The following is a 20,252-nucleotide window of genomic DNA, read 5'->3' on the forward strand; positions in this document are numbered from 1 at the left end:
TTTAAATGTACAGCCTCACTGAGTTCCAGATGCCTTACTCCTTAGCCCTAGGACTGAGAAGCCTTTCCAGCTGATTTGGTTCGCTCAAATGGAGAGCTATCTACCATGAGGGAGGTAGAGTATTCCCCTTCTGATTGGAAATACTAACTGGTTTTCAATGGGTCTCCTATGTTTCCTTCCCTTCAACCAGGGCGACAGATCTGACCTAAGGCATTTTGCCTTTGAAAGCAACTTTCACTTCTATAGCTAGGTTGTTCCCCCTCCCCCAATTAACCAAAGAAACAGAGGCCAAGAATACAAGAAAGAGGGCACAGAAAATAGAAGGGAAAGAATCAGCCCCGAGTTAAACACAAATATTGATATTTGGGGTCCCCTAAGCTTGCGTCTAGCTCTATTTTGTGCTGAGATTCTGGGCCTCTCGGCAGCTAACAGATATTAGTCTGCTAGAAAATACTAGTAAGTATTTTCATGAGGAACCAAGGGGAGGACAAGATGACAGTCTTAATATAGTTTTGATGTTTCCCAGTTTGTCCATGGCCTACCTACCTTCATGGACTAAAACAAGAGGGTTGTCCATCTAAAAATGAAGACAAGGAGTACTAACAATCCTGCCCTGCTTTGAGATCCAAAAGGGAGAAGACTGCATGTCCAGCCTCTGCCTGGCTCACATTTACAACTCCAAGAAAGAATTCAGAGGCAGAGGCAAGAATTGTACCAGGGGAGGCTGCCAACTGAGAGAAAAATCTGTGCCCCCTCTGAGGGCAGCCAGCCTGCCAACATGGCAGCTGAAGCAGAGGAGGAAGGAAACACATCATGGAACCCACAGGAGGTGGAAAGAACCGGGGCCAAGGAGGAGACAACCCCTGGGACTTCGCTGGGGGTGGGTGAGGAGGTTTGTAATAGCCAAAGAGATAAAAAGTTTAAAATACTGGTTATTGCCATTGATGTGACCCCTTTTAAAACTCCAGGCTAGCATGGCCTGAGAAAATGGGCTGACACTGGTAACATCACCTCTTTCTGTTATCTCTCTACAACTTAATCTGCTCACAGTGTTGTAATGAGCATCCCTAGTGGGCTTTATTCATCCAGATGAATGCTCTCCTGATGCAGGAGTTCCCAGTACAAGAAATATAATTCTTGATTCTTAGAATTTAATTATGTGCTGCTCATTGTATATTAAAGTAATTCAAACTACCATACCACAGGGGTATATGATTTGTATTACTTTTCTTATAAGTGAGACAGGCTGGTACGGAATCATCCATTTTCTCACTTGGGCTCCTTTGCAACTAATCCCACAGGTTTGAGAAATAGCAGATCAGGGCTAAAGGCACAGTGCGTGTCCACGAGAGAATTTCCCTGCAAAGAAGCAATATAAAGAACAGCAAATCAATTAAAACAAGGAGGCCATTAGACTAACACATTAGCACCCTACATAAAGTAACCAAAACCTAAGGTTGTAATGTCTCAAGGTTAAGAAAGTGAAACCTAATGACGACCAATCATAAATAACCAACTCAGCTTTTCCAAACAATGCAACTGCTTCAGCCACTCAGATAATTCCCTTCCTTCGCTTCCCTTGCATCTTCTCTATAAAGTCTTTCTCCCAGCTCCTGTATGTGGAGCATCCTAACCACTTCCCATTTGGCCTGATTCGCATCGAATTTGCTAAAATAAACTCAAAATTTGAATATGCCTCAATTTATTTTTCCCTGGTGGCTTAGACAGTAAAGAATCTGCCTGCAATGCAGGAGACGTGGGCTCAATCCCTGGCTGGAGAAGATCCTCTAGAGAAGGAAATGGCAATCCACACCAGTATTCTTGCCTGGAGAATTCCAAGGACAGAGGAGCCTGGTAGGCCTGGCTATGGGGTGGCAAAGAGTAGGACACAACTGAGCAACTTTCACTTTCAGTTTATCTTTTGACAGAACTAAGTAACATTAGTCCAGAAGATACCCCCCAAAAAAGCCTCAGCTAGAGCCTAGCCTTAACCTATATGGGTCTCAGTTTCCTCATGAGTTAAAAAAAAAAAATTCTTGCAGCTAAACAGATTTCAAATGCCTCCCTTTGGAGTTCCTGTGAGGGCCAAAAGAGAATATCTAAAACATTTTCTAATCTGTAACTCACTGTAAAAATATGGGGTTACCTAGCCCATTGGAATAATGGAACTTTGTTTTCAGATACGTTAAAATACCTGCTTTCCTAACTGTGATTTACAATTTAATAGTTTATAAAATGCATCACTCCAGCTCCTAATGCGTAGGTGATGACATGAAGTACGAAGGCAAAGAAAAAGACCAAATCCCCTTCCATCATACTATCCAGGCAGTCTTAGCTCATATTAGAAATCTCTGTATGATGTTACATTCTAACATCCAATATTAAGCTTCCTTTTAGAGAGAAAAAAAAAAATATGTGCCAATACTAAGTTGTTCTTGCCAGGTTATCTTAAATGACTGTGGGTGCCTTCTTAAGGCACCTCACCAATCAGTGTGCCGCCAATCTAGTGGAATGTGGCCGCACACACCAAAAGTGTGACCTGAGAGAAGCATCCGTCCCATGAAAAAAAACTAGGGCCCTCTAGTGAACAGAAATTAAACTGGAGTCTGTGGGTGGTGACAGCAGAAGAAGTAGGTCATCCTTTTAAAACTCATTTCCTCCACAGTTTTATGTTAATAGAGACCCAACGACCAAAAAGTGAGTTTCCATATTGCCTAGGGAAAATAATGTCCAAATAATTTGAATATTTTTCAAATAACTTTCCTTTATACCCTATACAACTGAGAAATCCCAGAGGCTTGTAAATCTTAGCAAAGCCATTGTTTCCAGCTCTAAACCCTGCCTTTGGGTTTGGCTTTCTCTCTTTTCTTTATGGATGAATAACATTTTCAATCAAGCTGTTTTTCTTGTTACTCTGGGAACCAAGATCATTTTGCATAAACTTAATCCTCATTTTCAGGCTCTCCAACTTTACCTTCCCTTTCTTATCACTACTGGAACATGAGAGTCACACTCCAGAAATCACATGGGGTACAGGAGAGCTATGCTGTGCAGTGGGACAAGTCACTTCTGAAGTCTTAAGAACAGGGTCACCTCCGAGAAGATGCTTCACACCTAAGACAGGTTCTCACTAGTAAGAATCACATAAGACTTCACTCAGTGACCCCTCTGCTATGAATGCTCTCCTGTCCACTTTCCCTAGTAGCTTCCCCAATAGTTCAGTGGGCAAAGAATCCGCCTACAATGCAGGAGATCCCAGTTTGATTCCTGGGTCAGAAAGATCTGCTGGAGAAGGGGTAGGCCACCCACTCCAGTATTCTTTGGCTTCCCTTGCAGTTCAGCTGGTAAACAATCCGCCTGCAATGCGGGAGACCTGGGTTTGATCCCTGGGTTGAGAAGATCCCCTGGAGAAGGGAAAGGCTACCCACTCCAGTATTCTGGACTAGAAAATTTCATGGACTGTATAGTCCATGGGTTGCAAAGAGTCAGACATGATTGCGACTTTCACTTCACTTTAGTGAGAAAGGCCCAATCCCCACCTTTGCCCCCACTAAGGTGTTTACAAGCTTCAATCACAGCGTTTCAGTCATCTGCTTGCTTGTATTTGTCAACTCTCACCGGACTGAAGACTTTTACAAAGGCAGCACTTTTGTCTTATTTACTTTAGGATTCCTCAGATCATGCTTGCCAATGTTTGGTATGTAATAGGCTGTAAAGAAATGTCTGTTGAAGGATTAATTTAATTAACAAGTTGATTGATTGAATGAATGCCACAGATGAAAGCACCTTGTAAATCTCCCATCACTAGACAAATGTAAGTCATTATTACTAGGAATTCCATGGATAAGCTTTGAACTTGAGGTAATTAGGCAATTGCTCAAAGTCAAGAGGTAATGGACCTTTTCATAGCATCCTTTGTTTTTGTTTATTTATTTAATCCAGACAGTTGACAATAATTTACATAACTTAAGATAATAACACACTAAAAAAAAAAACAGCCCATGCATTAGAAATACTGAGAAATACTCTCCTGGTTAAATTCAGTTCAGTTCAATTGCTCAGTCATGTCCGACTCTTTGTGACCCCATGAACCACAGCACGCCAGGCCTCCCTGTCCATCAGCAACTCCCAGAGTTCACCCAAACCCATGTCCATCGAGTCAGTGATACCATCCAACCATCTCATCCTCTGTCATCCCCTTCTCCTCCTGGTTAAATTAGCATTGTCCCTTAGAGACACAATGATGAAATAATAGACTTTAAGTTCCTCCTTAGGTACATACTGGTGTCCTGGGAAGACCATTAATGCTAATACCAACACCAAACATTGAGGGGACTGTCCTCAGGTGCCCATTTTGTTTTTACCAGTTTCTCTCAGTATGAGAGTACTTACAGGAAGTAGCTGGGTATTTCGGGGTTTTTTTTTTTTCACAATTCAATTCATAAAACTTGGACACTAGCTATGTGTTGGCTAAATACAAGAGATACAAACAAGGATTTCAAGGTGGAATGTGGGTTGCATGAAAGGGTCTTGACAAGATCACATATACCACAACCAATGCAGAATGAAATGCCATAAGACAAATGCATTAACTCCCCAGTGCTGTGGGTCTAGAGGCAGAGAGACAGAACAGGTCACTGGAGAAGATCAGAAAAGACTTCACAGAGGAGGTGGTATCCATGATAAAAGTTAAGCTTTGGACAATATATCAATCCACACAGACAGGGCGTGGTGGGGTTGGTGGGGGAGAGGGGAAGTGTCAGGACAGGGGGGATTCCAAGGAGCATGACACTGTACAGAAAGTCCAGCAGCAGGGCCAGCTCCCTTCATTTCTTTAAGTTTCCATTACATCTACTCCTGGGATGCTCATCTGACTCTGGTAATAGCCAATTTGATATTAGCTGTATTCAATGTAAAATGACACTGATATTATTATGGTAAATTCCTCTCTTTTCACAGCAGCAATAAACATTATCTTGAAGCAATGGATCAAATACTACATTTATATAATATCTCTAGAGACATTATTCAAAATACATTTTGAGTATACTTTAATTACATTTTCTTTAATTTTTATTGAAATTCAAAACCAATACTTCTCAGCCTTTTCTGAAAATGATCTGTGCTTAGCATGGAAAAAATCTTGTAATTACTATAGCATAACATCTTGCCAAGTTCTTCATCATTTCATCCTTGCCAGATTCTGATGTCTAGTATTAGAATTAACTTAACTTCTTTGGAATTTTATTTACATTTTATTTATAAATGTTTGTTATATTTACAATTTATTTATATTACATTTTATTTACATTTATTTATTTTTAATTGGAGGATAACTGCTTTACTCTTTGGGATATTTTTAAGAGCTGGGAATGGGCATGTTTAACTGTATAAAATTTCCTAATTTCATCAAATTCTAAAAATGGCATATCTCCCAAGCTAATGTTTTATAGGATATTAGGTGTTTCATTAAAAAATGAGAAATATTAATGGAACAAAGTTAAGTAAAAGTTTCCACATTCATGTGTGGAATTTAAAACATTCAACAAACCAGTGAATAAAAACAAAAAGGAGACAGACTAGCAGAAACTGAGAATACACTGGTGGTTGCCAGTGGGGAGAGAGGAGGGAGGGGGCATTACTTATAGGCATAGGGGATTAAAAATGGGGTTATCATACTATCGGATTATATGAAATTGTGTGTGTGAAACTTCTGAAAACTGTAAAGCATTGTAGAATTTAAAGAATTTTTCATTCAATAAAAAATTTTAATTAAAAAATTCTTAGATTTGAATAGAGAAGATTATCTGAATATGTTTTTAAACTGTTCTTAGAGTAGGTGATTCAATATCTGACAAAATAAAGGGTATATGCACCTTTTCCAACTAGACACCTCAGGAGCCTATGACTTTACTCCAACAATACTGCCTTTACTCAAAATATTTTTGAACACCTCTTAAATTTCCTTTAGTTTATGACACAGACTCAGTGATGACAAATTTTCATCATATTATAAGTAGATTTGGAGACTAGACAGACATTTAGAGCCGGATCAGGAAAATACGGTAAATGGTATTTTGATCAACTGGAATCTCCCTGTCAAGGAATGATACAAACTTTCTGTATAACTTATGAAGTGGTTCTGAAATCAGTAAGACCAGAACTCAAAAGTGCTTTAAATAATGGTGACATCATTAGAAAAGACAGCTTTCTCCAAAAAGAATATGACAAATTAAGACTTTGTTATAAACACTGAGATGGTTGTTCAAAATAGTTCGCAATCTCATTTTTCATATTTTGTTCAAAAGTAACTTGCTAAGGCAAATTCTTAAAGAACTTGTTATATACTACCTAGCAAATGGGTTATTACCCTTTTAAGTGTTGTTTGAAAGGAGAGATAAGGCTTATTCCATCTGCTCTGGCTCCCTCTCCTTTTCAAGGTAGAAAAAAATCTGAGAGGAGAATATATTTGAGAACAATATATCTGACAAGGGGTTAATATCCAAAATATATTATACAAAGAACACATGCAATTCAACATCAAAAAACAAACAACCCAATCAAAAAATGGGCAGAGGATCTGAACAGACATTTTCCCAAAGAAGGCACACAGATGGCCAACAAACAAATGAAAAGATGTTCAACACTGCTTTTCATCAGGAAAATGCAAATCAAAATGACAATGCAATACCAGCTCACACCTGTCAGAATGACTACCATCAAAAAAGACAACCAATAAACATGTAACAAGAAGTATATGAAAGGGAATCCTCACACATCACTGGTGGGACTATGGGCAACAGTATGGAGGTTCCTAAAGAAATTAAAAACAGAACTACTATACATTCCAGCAATTCTACTTCTGAGTAATATCCAAAGAAAACAAAACACTAATTTGAAAAGATATATGTGTTCCAATGCTTATTATAGCACTATTTAAACAGCCAAGATACAAAAGACACCTCAGTGTCTGTACACAGACAAATGGGGAAAGATGTGGGATATGACAAAAGTACAATGGAATAGTCCTCAGAATATTTGATAAAAATATCAAATCTTATCATCTGCAACAGCATGGATGGACCTAAATGGTATTATCCTAAGTGAAGTAAGTTAGAGAAAGACAAATACCACATGATCTCATTTACATGTGGAATTTAAAAAACAAAAGCAAATAAACATGAAATGAAATAGAATCATACATACAGAAAACAGGTGGTTGCCAGAAGGCAGGGGTGGGGAGGGAACGTGAAGCAGATGTAGAAGATAAGAAATACAAACCTCCAAGTTATATGATAAATAAACCATGGGAATATAACAGCATAAGGAATATGATTAGTAATATTTTAACAAGTTTATACATGGACAGAATGGTTACTAGAGTTATCATGGTGATCATTTTATAATATATACAATGTCAAATTACTATGTAGTAACCTAAACTAATATAATTACATACATCAACTGTTTCAATTTTTTTAAAAAAAAGGTTTCCAGAAATGAAAATAAGTGAGTAAGTGATAGTTGCTCAGTCATGTCCAACTCTTTGCAATCCCAAGGACTGTAGCCTGCCAGGCTCCTCTGTCCATGGAATTCTCCAGGTAAGGTGGAGCAAAAACTACTTGTTGCTTACAGCTGGTGTTCCCAACCTCCAGGATCTAATGCCTGATGATTGAGATGAAGCTGACTTAATAATAGAAATGAAGTGCACAATAAATGTAATGCATTTGAATTATCCCAAAGCTATCCCCGAACCCCAGTCTATAGAAAAACTGTCTTCCACAAAACCAGTGCCTGGTGCCAAGAAGACTGGGGACCATTCATCTACAGAATACCTATTCTTTTCTTCTTTCTCAGTAGCAGAATTCAGTTTTGTTGGGACCATAATACATTGAGCTAAAACAAAAAACATTTCCCCACCTCCTTTGTGGTTGCTATAGTTACAGGACACAGTTCTGGCCTAAGAAATGAAGGCAGTAAAATTTCCTGAAAGAAGAACAGAGTCAATTGGTAGTGCTGCATTCTACTAAAGTATGGGCACAATGCTGAGATGCTGGAGGTGGGATCACCATTCTACAAACTTATGGTTACTAAAGAAGAAAGGTGGAGCAGAGAGAAAGTAGGAGATTGGGGTTGACATCAGTCAATTCAGTCACTCAGTCATGTCCTATTCTTTGCGACCCCATGGACTGCAGCATACCAGGCCTCCCTCTCCTTCACCAATTCCCAGAGCTCGCTTAAACTCATGTCCATCAAGTCGGTGATGCCATCCAACCATCTCATCCTCTGTCGTCCCCTTCTCCTCCTGCCTTCAATCTTTCCCAGCATAAGGGTCTTTTCCAATGAGTCAGTTCTTTGCATCAGGTGGCCAAAGTATTGGAGGTCCAGCTTCAGCATCAGTCCTTCCAATGAATATTCAGGACTGATTTCCCTTAGGATTGACTGGTTTGATCTCCTTGCTGTTCAAGAGACTCTCAAGAGTCTTCTCCAACACCACAGTTCAAAAGCATTAATTCTTTGGCACTCAGCTTTCTTTATGGTTCAACTCTCACATTCATACATGACTACTGGAAAAAACCATAGCCTTGACTAGGTGGACCTTTGTCGGCAAAGTGATGTCTCTGCTTTTTAATATACTGTCTAGGTTTGTCAGAGCTTTTCTACCAAGGAGCAAGCATCTTTTAATTTCATGACTGAAGTCATCATTTGCAGTTATTTTGGAGGCCAAGAAAATAAAGTCTGTCACTGTTTCCATTTTTTCCCCATCTATTTGCCATGAAGTTATGGGACTGACTGGATACCATGATCTTAATCTTTTGAATGTTGAATTTTAAGCCAATTTTTTCACTCTCCTCTTTCACTTTCATTATGAGGCTCTTTAGTTCCTCCTCACTTTCTGCCATAAGGGTGGTGTCATCTGCATATCTGAGCTCATTGATCTTTCTCCCTGCAATCTTGATTCCTTTGTGCTTCAACCAGCCTGGCATTTCACATGATGTACTCTGCATGTAAGTTAAATAAACAAATGGGGGCTTGACATACACACTACTATATATAAAACAGGTAGTTAACAAGGACATAGGGTATAACACAAGGAATTCAACTCAATATTCTGTAATAACCTAAATGGGAAAAGAATCTGAAAAAAAATAGGGACATGTATATGAATAACTGAATTGCTTTGCTGTACAACTGAAGCTAACATAAAAATCAACCACACTCCACTATAACTTTTTTTTAATGTAATGAAAAATATAAAATAAGTGACAAGGAGACAACATAGGGAATATAGTCAATATTTCATAATAACTGTAAACGGAATGTAACTCAACTTCCCTGGTAGCTCAGATGGTAAAGAGTGTGCCTGCAATGCAGGAGACTCAGGTTCAATCCCTGGGTCAGGAAGATTCCCTGGAGGAGGAAATGGCAACCCACTCCAGTATTCTTGCCTGGGAAATCCGATGGACAGATTGGAAATCACTATATTGTACACCTGTAACATATGATATTATACATCAGTTATATTTAATTAAAAAAATAGTAGGGAGGGACCAAGAGGAGTGCAGCCAGTTAGGACCTCCAGGAGACAGACACTGAATCACAGTTAGGAGTGCAACTCTGGGGTATTGGGAGGGTGAAGATCAAAAGTGGTGTTGGGTGGTAGTGGGGGTTGAGCCACAAAATCCTTCAGAGTTTCTCATTTGAAAATTTGACCACTCTTATGAAAAGAAAGAGGGAAGAAGGCAGTATTCAACAGGAGAAGCCTTGAATTGAAATGCCTATCTGACAAAAATCTCAGCAAAGCCAATGGGACCCTCCAGAGTGGAGACTGTCCAGCTGATGATTCCTATATTGCACAGAAATGGCCATGTGCAAGTGCCTCCTGCTGCATTCAGGCATTGCTTGGGAAGCTGTGGCCCTGGATGGAAAGTTGAGGCGGATCCTGAAACCATTACATTTGCAATCTCTCAAGATAGGAAATTCTTTCTTGAAAGAAAATTGAAGCAGTGGGCCTGCCCAGCCACCACCACAGTGAAGGGTTCAGTCGTAACATCCTTAATCTGGGACTGCTGCTGGCAACGTCCCATCTCACTGGGTGAGGAAAATGAAACCACTCATTTATTCAGTTCTCTGTCTGGGGATTTCAGTTCTCTTGGCTTCTATAAATGATCAGTCCAGATTACACTGGGCGAGACTCCAGTTAACAGTGAATTAAGTGCCTGGGGAACTGTGCCATTCACCACAATTGTACCATTCACCACAATTCCAGGCCATAAGAGCTCCAGTCAATGAAACAACAGCCTAAGAGCAATGCCGTCACCAGGCAAATACGAGCACCAGTTTCCCAGGAGAATTTCAGTGACAACAAGTTGAATAGTTACTTGCAAAAACAGAAATAATAGGATTAATGAATGTCTGCTTAGAGGGACTGATGTTTGGACCTTACTGCAAGGATTTTCAGATAGCTACTCACATTAAGGAAATTATACTGTTTTCTTACGTCTGGATTCTTAACCACATTGTTGGTGACTGAAATGCTACAAGTCTGACTTCCAGAGAGCCTTAGAAAGCACACGTTAACCTCTCTGGACTTCAAATTCCTTTTCACAAAATGAAGTGGATGATGTACCACTGCAAGTATTGAATAAACAGAAGGGATTGAGGGCGCAGAATGGGTTACACAGGTGATGGAAAAGCTGAGAGTCAAACAGGAAATGACACAACCCAGATGTTAGCAACAACAGGAAGCCAATCCTACCTTTAGGCTGCAGAACAAAGAGAAGAGGTAGTACTACTGGAACCCAGGAGAGTCCATGAGCCAACAGAACTGGAACCATGGACAGCCTGTTCAGTGGGAGCTGGAGCAAGAGGAAAAATTCATGTGCTGCCAGAGCATCAGATCAGGGCAGAAGGAGGAGGGAAATTACCCTGGCTTCTCCCAATCTCCCTTCTCCAGGCTCTCACCAGGGCCTCCAGTGGCTCAACTCAGTGAGAAGCCATCAAACACAGGACTTTGGTAAACCACAGCCTCTGTAGGTAGCCGGGCAGCAGCCTCTATAGTTCTTCATGATAGAGAACACAACAGGGAAGGACAAAAAAGGAACCCAGGCAGATCAGGTCTAGACCACCATAGTCTAGATCAAACACATCCACACTTTTTCAGAAGTAGGTCACAGAAAACAAAAACATAATTGGGAAGACTGCCTGAACTGTTGATAATGCATGCATGTGCACTAAATTACTTCATTTGTATCTGATTCTTTGTGACCCTATGGACTATAGCCCACTAGGCTCCTCTGTCCATGGGATTCCCTATGTAAGAATACTAGAGCGGGTTGCCATTTCCTCCTCCAGTGGATCTTCCAGACCCAGGGACTGAACCTGCATGATAGCTAGAGAAGATCAATGATTATCATATAAACATGGAACTTAACTCAGAAATAAGGCAAATGCATGCCAAGGCATTATTCATACTTATAATCTCTTGATTCATCACACAGTTCTGGTGTAACTAGCTGAACTCAGATAGTTCACAATTACATATTTAATAAAACTCATTTCCATCATATCTGGTAGCATGATTCTGGGTCTGCCATTCATTCAGCATGAGCTCATGTGTGTGTGTGTGATTTTGTTTGGTCATTTTTCAAAGTTAATCAAAAGCTCCAGGCAGCCAGGACCCAGAGGCTGGGTGGCTGTGCTGCTCTTAGCACCTCTTACTGGATGCTGGGCCAGAATGCCACAGTTCCTTCTGATTTAATGGTCCCCGTTTCTCTAGGGTAAGAGCACCCTCCATGATGAAAGGCTCCTAGAAGCTTTGAGGAGGTCATGGATCTGTCCCTCGTTCACTTGGTCATGCCAACACTATCAACCTCCACCAGCAAGAGCTTACTGCTCTTGGCTAGGAAGTTCTTGAAGCCTCATTCTTACAGTCATGCAAACAATTCATAAAGCAGCTCAAAACCATTGAGAACATCCTGGAGCCAGAAGCACCTATCCATCTCCAGCCCTTTGGGGGACCAGATTTCTAAAATGAAATCTTTGGCAATTAGAGCTAAGCCAAAAGTGAAACTCCTCACCTCCCTGGGCAACCATCATCCTGGTTTGTTCTCTGGAAGGCTGCTGGGCACTGCGTGTCAGCCAGCCATACTAAAGGCACACAGTTGAAGCCTAGCACTTCTGTGTTTTGTGAGCATCAATTTAATATCCCTCCAAAAAAAATGAGTTAAAAATGATCCACGTACATATGAACTCATGTTTTTCTCTATTTGCTCAAGGAAAGAGCATAATTTCATAATTAAGAAGCCCCTGTTTTCATCTTTCAGATTATCCTCCTCTGAATCCAGAGTTCCAACCAAGGGTGATGTAGTAATTGAGGCTCCAGGAGGGCAATACGATGGCTGAGTGGAGAGTATCACAGTTCAGCCTTAGCTCAATAAAGCCAACCCAGCAAAAACAGGAGCACTTATCACTGAGACAACAGACAAACAGAATTTTCCTCATGACTTAAAAAATATACTCCCTATTAAACTTAAACGCACTTGCACAGCAAAGGAAACCAAAAACAAGAAGAAAAGACAACCCTCAGAATAGGAGAAAATATTTCCAAATGAAGCAAATGACAAAGGATTAGTCTCCAAAATACACAAACAGCTCATGCAGCTCAATAAAAAAAGAAGAAGAACAAAAAAAAAAAAAAACAAAAAAAAAACACCCAATCAAAAAGTGGGTAGAAGACTCAAACAGAAATTTTCCCAAAGAAGACAAAAAGAGGCCAACAAACACATGAAAAGATGCTCAACATCACTCATCATTAGAGAAATGCAAATCAAAACTACAGTGAGGTATCACTTCATACAGGCCATCTGCAAACAAATCTACCAATAAATGTGGAGAAAAGGGAACCCTCCTGCACTATTGGTGAGGATGTAAATTGATACAGCCACTATGGAGAATAGCATAGAGGTTCCTTAAAAAACTAAAAACAGAACTATCATATGACCCAGCAATCCCACTACTGGGCATATACCAAGAGAAAACCATAATGCAAAAAGACACATGCACCCCAGCGTTCATCACAGCACTGTTTACAATAGCCAGGACATGGAAGCAACCTAGACCTCCATCAGCAGATGAATGGATAAGAAAGCTGTGGTACATATAGAAAATGGAATATTATTCAGCTATTAAAAAGAATGCATTTGAATCAGTTCTAATGAGGTGGAGGGCTTCCCCAGTGCCTCACAGAGTAAAGAATCTGCCTGCAATGCAGGAGACCTGGGTTCAATTCCTGGGTTGGGAAGATCCCCTGGAGAAGGAAATGGCAACCCACTCCAGTATTCTTGCCTGGAAAATCCCATAGACAGAGGAGCCTGGAGGGCTACAGTACATAGGGTCACAAAGAGTCGGACACGACTGACCAACTAACACACTAATGAAGTGGATGAAACTGGAGCCTATTATACCGAGTGAAGTAAGTCAGAAAGAAAAATACCAATACAGTATATAAATGCATATGTATGGAATGTCTAAAGATAGTAACGATGACCCTATATGCAAGACAGCAAAACAGACATAGATATAAAGAAAGACTTTTGGACTCTGTGGGAGAAGGTAAGGGTGGGATGATTTGAGAGTAAGGCACTGAAACATGTATATTACCATATGTGAAACAGATCATCAGTCCAACTTCGATGTGTGAAACAGGGCACTCAAAGCTGGTGCACTGGGACAACCCTGTGGGATGAGATAGGGGGAGGTGGGGGGGGGGGGGGTTGGGAGGGGGGACACATGTACATCCATGGCTGATTCATGTCAATGTATGGCAAAAACCACCACAATATTGTAAAGTAAATAGCCTTAGCCTTCAATTAAAATAAATTAATTTAAAAAAAAGACACACGCACCCCAGTGTTCATTGCAGCACTATTTACAATAGCCAGGACACGGAAGCAACCTAAATACCCGTTGACAGATAATGAAAATGTGGTACATATACAAATGGGATATTACTCAGTCAAAAGAAAAATTTGTGTCATTTGTAAAGATGTGGATGGATCTAGAGACTGTCATACACAGTGAAGTAAGTCAGAAAGAGAAAAACAAATATCATGTATTAATGCATATATGTGGAATCTATAAACATGGTATAGATTATCTTATTTGCAAAACAGAAATAGAGAGAAAGATGTAGAGAACAAACATATGGACACCAAAGGGGGAAAGTGGGTGAGGTGGGATGAATTGAGAGATTGGGGTTGACACGTATTACTGATACTATGTATAAAATAGATAACTAATGAGAACCTACTGTATAGCTCAAGGAACTCTACTCAGCACTCTGTGGTGACCTAAATGGAAAGGAAATCCAAAAAAGAGGGATATATGTATACATACAGCTGATTCACTTTGCTGTACAGTAGAAACTAACATGACATTTAAAGCAACTTACACTTTAAACAATTTTTCAATAAAATTAATTTAAAATATACATGTATATACTCTCATGCACTCCATCTTAAGAATTTAGGAAAGAGGGAAGCAAACTACATGTCCATTGATAGATGAATAATGGTACACACATATACGATACAATGGGATATTATCATTAGAAAATAATGAAATAATGCCATTCGGAACCACATGGATGGACCTATATATATGACACCAAGTGAAGTAAGCCAGACAAAGACAAATATCATATGATATTGCTTATATGTGCAACCAAAGCAAAGATGCAAATGAACTTATTTACAAAACAGAAAGAGACCCACAGACATTAAAAGCAAATTTATAGTTATCAATGGGGAAAGGGCAGTGGATAAATTAAGAGTTTGGGATTAACATATACATTGGACTGCAAGGAGATCCAACCAGTCCATTCTGAAGGAGATCAGCCCTGGGGTTTCTTTGGAAGGAATGATGCTAAAGCTGAAACTCCAGTACTTTGGCCACCTCATGCAAAGAGTTGACTCATTGGAAAAAGACTCTGATGCTGGGAGGGATTGGGGGCAGGAGGAGAAGGGGACGACAGAGGATGAGATGGCTGGATGGCATCACTGACTCGATGGACGTGAGTCTGAGTGAACTCCGGGAGCTGGTGATGGACAGGGAGGCCTGGCGTGCTGCAATTCATGGGGTCGCAAAGAGTCGGACACGACTGAGTGATTGAACTGAACTGAACTGAACTACTATACATAAAATAAATAACCAACAAGGATGTAGTGTATAGCATAGGGAACTATATTCAATATTTTGTAGTAACCTTTAATGGAAAAGAATCTGAAAATAATACATGTGTTCTTTTATATGTGTGTATAACAGAATCACTATGCTATACACCTGAAACTAACACACACTGTAAATCAACTATACTCCAATTTAAAAAAAAAAAAAATAGAAAGAAGTAAATGCAGCAAACTCTTTGGTTAAGGAAAGAAATCCATGGGAGAATTTATCTGAGAAGGAAATTTTTTTAAAGGAAGGTATTTAATGCAATATAAAGGTTTATCTTGTTTACATTTAACATTTAATAGTTGGAAGGTTAAAGTTTGGGAACAGGAACTATTGCTATTTGCCTGGAAGCAAGTGATTACATTTTAAAGAACCTTACCCTCTCACAGATCTTTAAGGAGGCCTGCCATAATGTCAAGCCCTGATCTTTATCTTGAAAGGAGGCAAGAGACCTAAGAATTAACTCTATAAAATGGCACTGAGTCACAGAGAGCCAGCCTATCCATCTGCCCTCCAGGGAGCTAAAAAGACCAAAAGAGCAGATGGCAAGTCTGAAAAGGACAGAGGGGAAGGGGCATCTCAAATTTCATGATAAGTTCATTTTGCAGAAAAACAGGACGTGCACTCTGTGATGAGGGGACGTAAGGTCGTTGCTTCTGTTACAGGCTGGGGTCCTGCAGCAGATTTCTCTCTCTCTCCCCCTATTCTCTTCCTCCTCCCCACCTCATCGTTTTCTCTGTAGGATACAGATAATTAACAAGCACCCCTAAATAGAGGCCCCTGTAGTCATTCCTTAATTTCTTTTCCAATTGTTTAAATTAACAAGAATCTGGGGTTTTCTAAACCAGTTCAACAAGTGGGCCCCAAAAAGAAAATTTACACTTAGGGCTACTGCTAATACCCTTTCCACAGTTAAATGTGTTTTCTTTACTCTTGTGCTACTATTTAAAATAGCCAATCCTGCAGAAAATTGTCCCTCTAGAGAAAGTGCTGTGATTTCCAGTGTGAGAGGCCAAGAAGGCACTTTAAGGCGATCAATCTTAAATGGAGCAAAACATGCCAGCACCCAAGAGGGAGAGTGGCTGCATCAGGGGCAGCCACCTGCCATCCAGAGATGCTCCATGTGGACAAAGGAGGGCTGAGTTGAAAGAAAACATGGGGAGGGAAAGGAGGTCAGCATCAAAAAGCACCTAATCACCTGAAGGAGGAAACAGAACAGGCTCCACCTTGAAAGCAGGACTCCATCTTGGGCTGGACTGTGGACTTTGAGCTATATGCCAGTATCTATGGAAACGACAGACCAACTGGAAAACCAGACTGCCCCCCTACCTACCTCCATGGAAGAGCCCCAGGGCTCGTACCTAGACTCTCCGTCCCCTAAACGAATACCCTAATTATCTGTGTAACCTAATAAAATCATAAATTATGCTTATTGGGGTATGACCACAGGCCTACTGATAATTGTCTACTGTTAACTACCTAGGCTTTGGAGAAGGAGATGGCACCCCACTCCAGTACTCTTGCCTGGCAAATCCCATGGATGGAGGAGCCTGGTAGGCTGCAGCCCATGGGGTCGCAAAGAGTCGGACACGACTGAGCGACTTCACTTTCACTTTTCACTTTTGTGCATTGGAGAAGGAAATGGCAACCCACTCCAGTGTTTTTGCCTGGAGAATCCCAGGGACGGCGGAGCCTGGTGGGCTGCTGTCTATGGGGTCGTACAGAGTCAGACACGACTGAAGTAACTTAGCAGCAGCAACTACCTAGGCTTAAGGCATACGAATCACGGGTTAACTTTGATTGTATCTTTCTTATCCTTTGTTTCCGAGAATTTGGGGAGGTGGGTTTGAGCACATACACTTAAGATATACAAGGTTTTCACAAAAACTCGTCGGGGTCCTTGACTAAGAGGAGATTCTGCCTTGGGCCCACTGGTGTAATAAACTGCACTCTACTATCTGCGTTATCCTTCTGAGTGAGTTTGTTTCCCGGAACACGTGTCTAAAGCATTTGGTGCGTTGGCCGGAAAACTCCTCACTTTGAGGAGACAGGTCCCATTTGGGACTACTCCGTGGCCTTGCGGCTTGAATCTTCTAGAGGGGGGAAAGTGCCTCATTCTTCTGGAAGCATTCTGCTTCTCAACGCCCAGACCTTTCACGTTAGCAGGTGGTGGACGGCAGCAGGGGAACTGAGCGCTCAGGTGAGGAGGAACCCACCTGGCAGGGTGGAAGATGGGGCCTAATCACCCCCCTGGGAGGGACTAGAAGGGGCATGGACCCACAGGAACCTGTAATAGGCAGGTGGAAGCCATTGCTTGGTACACAGGTTGACGAGCATGTTAGGGCTTAGGAAGGAAATTTGTGAATGTCATTTAGGAGGTGTTGTCCACGCCGTCTTGGGGAAAATTATTACCAAGCAATCGCCAGGGGATTGTTAGGAGAAGAAACTTGGTCTTTGTGTACTCGTATTCTGCCATCCTCAAGGAGGTGTCCCATCTGCTGTGAAATTCTTGACCCCCTCGGAATTGTCAGGCTAGAAGGAGGGGGATACATAAGTGAGTACGAATGGGCTTTTCCAGAGACGGCCTGGGACGTGGGATATTTAACCCATCTGTGTTTTCATCCGCACCTGATCAAGCCCACCAAGGCAGAATGGACTTTAAAAGTTAAGGGAGAAACAGTCTTGGATTACGTGGTATTCTGGTTTCACCGTGCTGACCGGCAGGTGAAGACACGCTGATCCCCCTTCTCCCTCTGGGATCTGACAGGTAGGGCTCTTCTCACCCCATTTAGGAAGGATGTGGATGGCACTTTAAGTGTTTCATTGAGTGGAAATATCAGAAGTACATAGGGTACTGAGAACTTCGTAGACAGAAAGAAAAGGAAAAGTAGAATAAGATCTGAGAAGGTAAGCAAGATGGGGGAAGTGAATCTAAGGCAACAGTATTGAAGTGCATGATTAAACATTTAAAGAAGGGATTTGGAGGAGACCATGGGTAAAGATGACGCTAACTACCTCCACATACTCTGTGAGGTCGAATGGCCCCCTATGGGGGTAGGATGGCCACCAGAGAACACCATGAATTTAAAAATAGTGGAAGCAGTCTATACAGTAGTCACAGGAGAGCCAGGACACCCGGATCAATATCCATATATTGACTCATGGCTAGGGTTAGCTCAAGACCCTCCTACTTAGAAGCTTTTCCTACCTGGACTGAAAAAGCATCAAAAGTAGCCTGGTGCCTGCTTAGGGAGATAGTTCCCAGATTTGGATTTCCTACCAGCACTGGATTGGAAAATGGCCCGGCTTTCGTAGCTGATTTAGTACAACAAGGAAGCAAAACTTTAAACATGAAGTAGAAATTATATACAGCATATAGGCCCCAGAGTTCTGGGATGGTGCAAGGACCCAACCAGACACTTAGAGAGACACTCTCCAGGTGGATCTTAGAGACTGACTGCTCCTGGGTGGACTTGTTTCCGAAGGCTCTGTTCACACTCAGGATGACCCCATGGTCCCACGGCTATTCTCTGTACGAAATTGTGTATGGGAGGCCCCCTCCCATAATAAAACAAGTGTCAACAAATTTGCCTCAGGTACGGGGAGATAAGATTTCACAGCAGATGGAACAACTGGGTAAGGTAATAAATCAGGTAACTAAGTTTCTACAGGAAAGGGTGCCATTCCCCCTACGGGAACAGATTCATGAATCTGTGCCCAGGGATTTGTGTCAAGGACTGGAAACACGACTCATTGGCCCCACATTGGAAGGGTCCATATACTGTTGTTCTAACCACCCTACTGCAGTTAAAGTTGCACGTGTCACTCCCTGGATCCACCACATGAGGGTGAAGAGAACATACCAAGCAGACCTAGAAAATGCTGAGTGGGCTGTGCAGAGGGACCCCACTGACCCTCAAGAGACTAAGATCATCCTTAAGAAGAGGAAGGAAAAGAAGATCCTGGATGAGCGCCTTCAGGATGAAGTCGCATAATCAACTCCTGCTGCTTGGCCTCATCAACGTGATTTTGAATTTAACTTTCATTTCAACTCAGGACAATGTTTTCATCTCATGGGCACATTCCCACGTGGACTTCCACAACACCTTCAACTTCTGGCTATGTGGGGCTATGCCTCTGTCTGTGATGGATGGACTTCCTCGGTGGGTGTCACCGCTCTGCCAAGGAGATTTTAAACCACTCTGCTCTTTTCTGGGACAACAAAAAGAGACTTTCCTTTCTCTCGTCAATCATAATCTCTCCCTGCTCTCTTGGTGTAAGCCAGACCTACAGTCAATAGACTCGGGTCATGGGGTTACATTTGATGTAAACGCCAGTTTCATAGAAATAACAAAAGCCTATACCTCATAGTGAAATAAAAAGGAAAAAAGCTCCCTGACTAGTAAGGGAGGACAGGCCTCTAGGTATGTTGAACAATTATACCAAGTCTGGGATGAATATTTCTGGATGACCCCAGAAAAGGGTCAATTAATTACTCCTGCTGCTATATGCTGGGAACAAAAAGAACAAAGGGTAGGGTTTGGTGACCTCCATTAGACCCAAAAGAACTAAAATATATGGGGTACCTATCCCCCGAACAATGTAAATGAACATTCGAGGTCACATACCACCCCAACCAGTCCATCCATTGGCCAGGCTCTGATTGGAAATATAACCCTGGAATCCACTGGATGGTGCCCAATGGAACCCAATGGCTTTGTGGGCCTAACCTTTGGCCTTGGTAGGTTAGGGTAGCTGGGTAGGCCGCTGCACACTGGGATTCACTTTTGCCCATGGCAGCATACAGCCTAACCTACAACAAGCACTGGTAAATCTACCTTATTTACATGCTAGGTGGACAAGGTCTGTGTTTCAATGGTATGAGTATATTGCTGCCTTATTCGTACCTTCTATAGGGACAACAGATATTATGATTAAAGTACAGGCCTTGACTAATTTCATAAAACAGGCCCTCCTAGATGGTGCTAAAGCCATCCAAGCCTTAAATGAAGAACAAA

General features: G+C 41.4%; 1 protein-coding gene across 10 annotated transcripts in view; it reads right to left on the reverse strand.

Annotated features, from left to right (window-relative positions):
* Positions 1-20,252, reverse strand: part of LOC129629920 (protein FAM170A-like) — a 76,603-nt gene that overhangs the window by 18,714 nt on the left and 37,637 nt on the right. For 2 of the 10 annotated variants that reach the window (XR_008703396.1, XR_008703421.1), the window contains exon 3: positions 1,226-1,359. The exons of the other annotated variants lie outside the window; for them this stretch is intronic. The gene's annotated coding sequence lies outside the window, so the exon portion shown is untranslated. The remainder of the gene's footprint in view (positions 1-1,225; positions 1,360-20,252) is intronic. 10 annotated transcript variants of the gene reach the window in all.

The sequence above is a fragment of the Bubalus kerabau genome, chromosome 1 (assembly GCF_029407905.1).
Source record: "Bubalus kerabau isolate K-KA32 ecotype Philippines breed swamp buffalo chromosome 1, PCC_UOA_SB_1v2, whole genome shotgun sequence".
Taxonomy (NCBI): domain Eukaryota; kingdom Metazoa; phylum Chordata; class Mammalia; order Artiodactyla; family Bovidae; genus Bubalus; species Bubalus kerabau.